Here is an 8,666-nt window from a genome sequence, read left to right on the forward strand (position 1 = left end):
TCGAAAAGTGACATGTGTAGGGGTATGTGTTGTGTCACCATGTTGAGGTTAAGAGTGAGGAGGAAGTGATCTGAGGTGTGCAGTGGAGTAACCAGCATATGATCAGTGGAGCAGTGTCGTGTGTAAATAAGGTCTAGTTGGTTGCCTGATTTGTGAGTAGCCGTAGTTAATACTTGCTTGAGATCAAAAGAGGCAAGCAGAGTGCGTAAGTCTGCAGCCTGAGGTTTATCTAGGTGGATGTTGAAGTCTCCAAGCATAACTAGGGGAGTACCATCCTCAGGAAAGTTTGAGAGCAGCACATCTAATTCTTCCACGAAGTTACCTAGTGGTCCTGGGGGTCGATAAACAACTATAAAATGGATTTTAAGAGGGTGGGTAATAGTGGCTGAATGTGATTCAAAGGAGCTGTTAATACTCAGAGATGGTAAAGGATTAAATTTCCAATCATTAGAGATAAGCAGACCAGTACCTCCACCTCTTCCAGTCAGACGGGGGGAGTGGGAAAAAGATAAATTATTGGAGAGTGCTGCAGGTGTAGCTGATGTGAATGATTCTTTAAGCTGATGTGCTGTGATTAGACAGGACTGTGTGCAGCTACTGTTCAGCAACCCAAGGAATATCCTCCTCACTTTACAACTGGAGGGATTAAAGGGGCTTCCTGTCCCATGACTGACCTTAAAAGCCAATCCAGATGTCCTACAGCCCTCGAGACAAAGAACTCAGGTGACATGTCTTATCTTGAGGGCACTTGAGCTCCTCTTCTAAAGAGGCGGTTCTTTTAAGTGTCCCGTCATCCTGGCAAATGCCTTTTCAATTATTGCACAAGTTTCTCGCTTGCTTGTCTGCAAACACCGTAATTGTCCGAGAGAGAGCATTATGCATTCAGAATGGCTTCAGAGGTTTTTTCTGGGGTTAAAAGTGACACATCTCTGAATATTAGATAAAGGAAAAGGTCACGCAAATGGAAGCTCAAAGAGCGGTTAAGGCTCATGAAGAGATTAGGTGATCCTCAGGCTCAGATTTTGTGCTGAGCTCATTGTATAGTAAACTAGCAGAGTAGTAAACAAAGACACAAATGGAGGGCACAAATATACTTCAAATGTACTACTGATATACTACAGTTCAAAAGTTTGTGGTCAAGACTCTTATGATCACCAAGGCTGCATTTATTTGATCATAAATACAGTAAGAACAGTAATATTGTGAAATATGATTACAAATAAAAATAGCTATTTTCTATAGAAACTTTCTGCCACGGGATAAAAATGTAAAAAAAAAAACTGTTATCTCACAGTTCTGACTTTTTTCTCACAATTGCGAGATATAAACTCTGAATTTATTTTTCATAGAATTGCAAGATATAAACTTAGAATTTTGAGAGAAAAGTGAGTATTGTGAAATAAAAAAGCTACAATAACCATTTTTTATTTTTATTTTATAAAATTAAATAAATATTAAATTAAATTAATTGTTTTAATATATTTTAAAATGCAATTTATTGTGTAATGCAAAGCTGAATGTTCAGCATCATTATTCCAGTCTTCTTCAGTGTCACATGATCTATCAGAAATCATTTTAATATGCTGATTTGCTGCTCAAAAAAACATTTATTTGAAATAGAAAATGTTTGTAACATTATAAATGTCTTTATTGCCACTTTTGATCAATTTAGCGGATCCTTGCTGAATAAAAGTATTGATTTATTTAAAAAAAAAAATCTACTGACCCAACATTTTTTTTACTTTCCTTCCTAAAATATGTCAAAATATTTTAAATTCAGTTTTGAGGTCATTTACTAGATCAGTGGTTCTAGATGACATGCTTAATGGAAAAAAATTAAATGCATCTAACCATATACAAACAAAAAAAAAACTAACTAACACTTGCTTTCTAATCTTTTTGTATTCTGTCTGTTTTCTTTTCATTTATTATACAATTAACAAAAGCAAAACAGACCTATAACACTAGCTTGGATAAAAGCGTCTGCTAAATGACTAAATATAAATGTAAATATACAGTTCTCATTTTTAGTGGAGCCATCAAAGGATGTACATTAAATTCTATTGAATTTGTGTAAATTCATGAGATATCAACATGCACAGGTTGTGTGATGTGCCCTTGTCTTTTGAAAACCATAAACAATACTTCTCAAGAGAAAAATACAACCCAGACTACATTAAATAAGTGCTTGCTTGCAATGAGGATAAATATGGTTGACACTGACCACATGGTTTTTTCAAGAGACATTTAGAAACCAAAACTGTCTGTTTCACTCTTCAGTTTGTTAATACTATATTTTAATATTTAAATATATTGTCACAGTTACGCAGTTCTTATTAATATTAATAGATTGTAATGAAAATTTTTGTTTCAGTGAACAATTTCGGTGCTGTTTTGAGTCGCCACTTTGGTTCTAAAGCAAAACAAGTTGACAAGACACTGTAATAGTTTTCCTCATCCCACATATTTCCATTTTCCCCGGTCCTTCAAATTCCCCCTGATCAGTTCATAACATCACTCTACCCCTCCATTTCTCCTCGCTTCTCTCCCCTTCTCAGTATAAGGCTGTCAAGAGTTTTTTGGGATCCAGTGAGCTGTGAAATCGCACAAATTGCTGTTGCTTTACGTCTAGCCTGGTGACAGAAAGAGAAAGAGGAGGAGGAGAGAGAAGAGAGATTTTCTGCTCTAACACTTCTGAACCTTTCCTGCCCCCCGTAATCACACACAGACACAGAAGCACACGCACAGCTGCAAAACTGCATCACCCATAACCCCCCTACCTCCATCTCTAATCCACTCTCATCATACAAGTCCCACTCCACAACACCTCCACCACTTTGCTTTAGAATCCGGGTCACTTCATTGAACAACCACGCGAAGCCTCAAGAGTGATAAAACCTTCTGACAAACATACTACTGCTTCCTCTGATAAAATCAACACTTCCACCAACTACAAGTGTCGCTAGCACTAACACTGGGGAAAGTGTGATGTTTCAGACCAATATTTGAGCAAACAGGCTTCTGGCGTGTTTTGAAATAATTCACCAAATATATATATATCTGACATTATTTACTCACCCTCATGCTGTTTCAAACTGGTATTCTCTCGAACACAAAATCCATATTGTGTTCGAGAGAATACATAAAACATGTTGTATGTTGTACAATATGTACAATATGTTCAAAAGTACTATGACATGTTCTTTTACAGACAATGAAAGTGAAATGATGCTGTTGAGCTCCAAAAATGATAAAGAATACTTAATAAAGAAAATAAAAAAAATACATGTAAAAATAAATAAAATTTAATATAAATAACATTTAATAAACAAATAAATGAGATTTACATTAAATTGACTTTATTGGAATTACTTTGCTACACATTCTGAAATTAATTGCTTTGCTGTTTGGACGACACACACACACACACACACACACACACACATCTGGTTTACTATCCTTGTGGAGACTCTCCATTGGTCTTATGGTTTTTATACTGAACAAACCGTATATTCTATCGACATACAACAACCCTACACCTAAAGCTACCCCTCACAGAAAACTTCCTGCATTTTTACATTCTCAAAAAAACTAATTCTGTATGATTTATAAGCTTGTTTCTCCATGGGGACCTCAATTTAGGTCCCCACACTGACTCGAGTCTCCATGAGTCGGTGCATTCAGGTTTAAGTCCCCACCGCGATAGAAAAAACATGTACACACACACACACACACACACACACACACACACACGTTGACTTAGCTATCTAAATCCATAGGCGTAATGGTTTTTATACTGTACAAACTGTATTTTCTATCACCCTACACCAACCCTACCCCTTACAGAAAACTTTCTGCATTTTTACAATAAAAAAAACGTTATTTACTTTATTTTTATACCAGTTTTACAAATGAGGACGTCCCCAAAGGGAGGTTTTTGGAGATTTTGTGAGGTTTAGCTCCCTTTTGGGTACAAATGTGTCCCCAAAATATGGTTAAGTAGGTAAACACACACACAATAAATAATCAATATTTGCGAATGTGTTGGAATGAAGAGCTCAAACCTGAAACAGTTGGATGTCCGCGAGCTGGTCAGCTTTGTGTCCACTGCTGTTTGTTCAGATGCATGCTTCCCTCTTGTGGAGGATTGACGACAGTGCAATTTCAACTTTTCCTAAATTTCCAATAGAATAATTCTGTAGGCTTTTTTTATTTTATTTTATTTTTTTACTTGATCTCTGATGTTCCATTTTTTCCAGTTTTTTTTTTTTTTTTTTACTTGATCTCTGATGTTCCATTTTTTCCAGTTTTTTTTTTTTTTTTTTTACTTAATCTCTGATGTTACAACACAAAGTACCGCTTCAAGGCTATAAGAGTGGCCTACTGGCAAAACACAAATATAGCCTACTTAAAAGTAGTAGTAGTAGTAGTAGTAGTAGTAAAAGGGTAGTTTTGCTAACTAAGGGTTAAAGAGGTTTTAGATACTCGTACCGTTGTGAACTCACTGTAAAGTCTCTTGGCTTTTGTTCGCATCTTTTTGAACTCTTCTCCTTACCTCACTCTGTTTGAACATGTATCTACATTTGACGTAGATAAAATCAACTTTAACCTTTCTCCTATGTGTCTTTTATTTTAATTTAAAATTAATTTAATTAAAAACAAGCAGAGTAACTTGGACACATGCAATATAGATGAAGACAATAACTGCACATAAGGTGGAACAGGCTTTATTTATTTGGCATTTCACAGTACAGAATTTCAAGTGTCATAATATTTATTATAAAAAAAATGTACTTTATCTCAGCATTATATTGACAGTGTTACACAGAGATACATTTTGCTCAGCTCTGTGATTACTACTATAATCTGGTGTTGAATATAAGCTTATCCAGGGGTTTGGCTTTATTGACAAGATGATGTGGTAGAAAGGCGTCATTTTCAGTCAGGAGCTTTCAAAATGTTTTCAAAATCAATATAAAGCATTAATAAATTGTTAGACTTGATGCTTAACAGAAAAACATTTTAAGAAACTTTCAGATCTTGCTATCACCCACTGGGATTGTTAATGCACACTAACTTGTTCATCTGGTATTACTGCAAGTTTTGTGATAAGAAGAAACTGTTACAAAAAAAACACCCAGTATTGTAAGGACATATACTTCATTTTACTCTTAATTTCAGACATAAACTGTAAAATAGTAAAATAATCTTTCATGCAAGAGTCTTTTAAATCAACACTCTTGCCTGGACTACTTATAGGCAAGTTTAGCTATTGCATTTATGTGTAAGATTTATTTAATGTCTGACCTCAGTTTTTTATTATACAAATGCACCCAGATCATTATATAAAAATTAATATTGTTAAGTAGGTACACATATAGACTATATGTATATTAGACCTGACGTCCATCAAAAGTAGGCCTACTGACGGACGAGAAATCTCTGAAAGCAATCCATGAACATTAAAGGGATAGTTCACCCAAAAATGACAAATTTGATGTTTATCTGCTTACCCCCAGGGCATCCAAGATGTAGGTGACTTTGTTTCTTCAGTAGAACACAAACGGAGATTTTTAACTCCAGCCATTGCAGTCTATCAGTCGTATAATGCATGGCAATGGTAACAAAATCTATGAGAGTAAAAAAAACATGCACAGACAAATCCAAATTAAACCCTGCGGCTCGTGACGACACATTGATGTCCTAAGACACGAAACGATCGGTTTGTGCGAGAAACCGAACAGTATTTATATCATATTTTACCTCTAATACACCACTATGTCCAACTGCTTTGGGCGCGCGCACGGCATCTGATGCGCGAGGTGTGTACGCGCTCTGGCGTAGTTTACGTTAATGGGTGTGTTGATATCCAGCCGAAGAGCAATCAACCATAACTTCAGGCGAGCAGGCTCAGAAGTTGGGAATACGTGGAAAGTCACTCCCTTTAAGCCGGTCTGTGAGTCTCGGTTCGACATTTATGTTTTTATCATACCTTTATATGTTGTCTTAATTCTTGGCGTCATATCAGAATCAATAATCAATCAAACATTTAAAGACGATGTCGCAATGTTTCGCATTAGATCAGTTAGCTGTTTCCCAGGCCGTGATGCTGCACTATTGTTTGTTTGGGATAATAACACGTGGCGTCGGGCAGTTAACGGATGCCTGTCTGAAAATAATCCTACACTGGGATGTTGGATAGTGTTCGCCCTGATACTTGCGCATTTTAAATGTTTAAATGACTCAATGCATTGTAAATGTTCCCAATTATTACGGTTTTCCCACCCGCGGCTCTCTGGTTTGGTTTGGCGCGCCTGACATTTTTCCTTCAGTTTTTGTGCGACGCCGGTGTCGTGCCGAAAATTGATCGTCTGCTGAAAAAGGACTGAATGAGCTAAATGACTTGATAGCAATCGAGGGTTATATTTGACAGATTATAGCTCATGCAGTCATTTTTACCTATTTAAATACCTTTAAAAAATGGCAAATAAAACCCATAAAATGCAGTTTTACACTTGCCAAAAAGTGATTACAGGCGCCAATCAGTTTTCGGCAGACGATCAATTTTCGGCACGACACCGGTAAGCGTTTTTATTAGTTCATTCCGTTTTGTTTCTAAGAATGCATAAAGCTAAATTACACACCGCTACTGCACCAATGAGTGTTGTAACAACACCAGTTTACTCAGTTAAAAACCAGGAACGGGGTAAAATAGCTAGCCTATAGGACCACCACCATCTCATCAGACGATGTGTATTTGATTAAACTGAGAGAATGACTACACTCTGTAATTAGAGCCTTTTTATTTACTCTTTTGAATTGCAATGTCTTCTATATGTTTAACATTATGAATAAAAGTTTAAATGAAATAACCATTTTAAAGCACTAAATGTTAGAGCCTTTTTATTTACTATTTTGAATTGCAATGTCTTCTATATGTTTAACATTATGAATAAAAGTTGAAATGAAATAACCATTTTAAAGCACTAAATGCATGCTTACAAATTATGTATGCACAAAATATATTTAAAATACAAACCACCCTACTGGGTTAAAACTAGCACAATCTCAGTCTATTTGACACTGATTCAAATTGTCATTTTCTAAACTACATTAATTATCAGATAAATATGCAAATATAAGAAATGTGAGCAACAGAGCAAAAATTTAAATTACAGACAAAAAATATAAAATAAAAAATAACTCGTTGTAGGCCTAAAAATGTGTCTTTCAGTACTCAGATGTCTTCTTTCTAACAGCTGTGACCTTGCATACTCATCCTGTGACTTCACACCTTTGTGCACTCAGACAGATGTTGGCTTCTGCGGGAGTTAGTTTTAGCAGACATTATATTTTGAGACGTCAGAATATTCTAGCCATCACAGTTAAAACGCATATCCAGTGTTTGCACCATTTTGCAGACAAAATAGCCTTTTGTCTGTCTGTATGTCTATGTAACGAGTCAGTCCACTGAAGGCGAGTGTAGTGAAGAACCCAAGTGCAGTTTATTTACAGGTGATCCAAACAATAATCCAAACAGACAAAGACTAGAGACACAGACTTGACGAGGCATGAACAGACTTGACTAGACTCACCGACAGCAGGTTACAACATCAATACACGATGAAGACGATGGGAACTTGATGGCTATTTGTATTAAACAAAGAGGGTCACATGACATGGACAAACAAATGGGAAACAAGACACATGACCTAGACAACCAATCAGAACATGACACAATGAACAAGAGAACCAATGGCATGAATACATGAGGGCAAGGGAAGCATGACACAAACAGCAGGAAACAATTACAAAATAAAAGACATGGAAAACAATTATTAGGGTCGTGTATTCTGTAACGAATTCAGTCCACTGATGGCGAGTTGAAGTGAGAACCCAAGTGCAGTTTATTTACAGGTGATCCAAATATCCAAACAATAATCCAAACAGACGAAGACTAGAGACACAGACGAAGACTGTGGCATGAACAGACTTGACTAGACTCACCGACAGCGGGTTACAACATCAATACACGACGAAGACGATGGGAACATGATGGCTATTTGTATCAAACAAAGAGGGTCACATGACATGGACAAACAAATGGGAAACAAGACACATGACCTAGACAACCAATCAGAACATGACACAATGAACAAGAGAACCAATGGCATGAATACATGAGGGCAAGGGAAGCATGACACAAACAGCAGGAATCAAACTACAAAATAAAAGACATGGAACACATGAACATGACAAAACCCAAACACCACATTACAGTCTAGAACAAATGTAAATTACTTGCAAGTTACAGCATGATATGAAGCATGATCCCCAGAAATTCAACTGGTTGTTTATAATTTCTCATTTCATTGGATGATTATTGTTATTGTATGCTGATTCATACATTAAAGAGATAATTAAACAGCTCATTTTAGAGCATATTTGTTGACTTTAAAGGAAAAGTGGCTTGGAAATGTCTGCCATCAGAAATGATGATAAAGAGGCATTTCATATTGTTATTAAACAATGAATCAACACTGGTTGGACTCAAATCCATACATATACCTGTTGATCAATGTACCTTAAAAGGTATTTTTAAAGGTCCCATGACATGCTGCTTTTTGGATGCTTTTATATAGGCCTAAGTGGTCCCTAGTACTGTA

Source organism: Sinocyclocheilus anshuiensis, unplaced genomic scaffold (assembly GCF_001515605.1).
Source record: "Sinocyclocheilus anshuiensis isolate Anshui unplaced genomic scaffold, SAMN03320099.WGS_v1.1 scaffold552, whole genome shotgun sequence".
Taxonomy (NCBI): Eukaryota; Metazoa; Chordata; class Actinopteri; order Cypriniformes; family Cyprinidae; genus Sinocyclocheilus; species Sinocyclocheilus anshuiensis.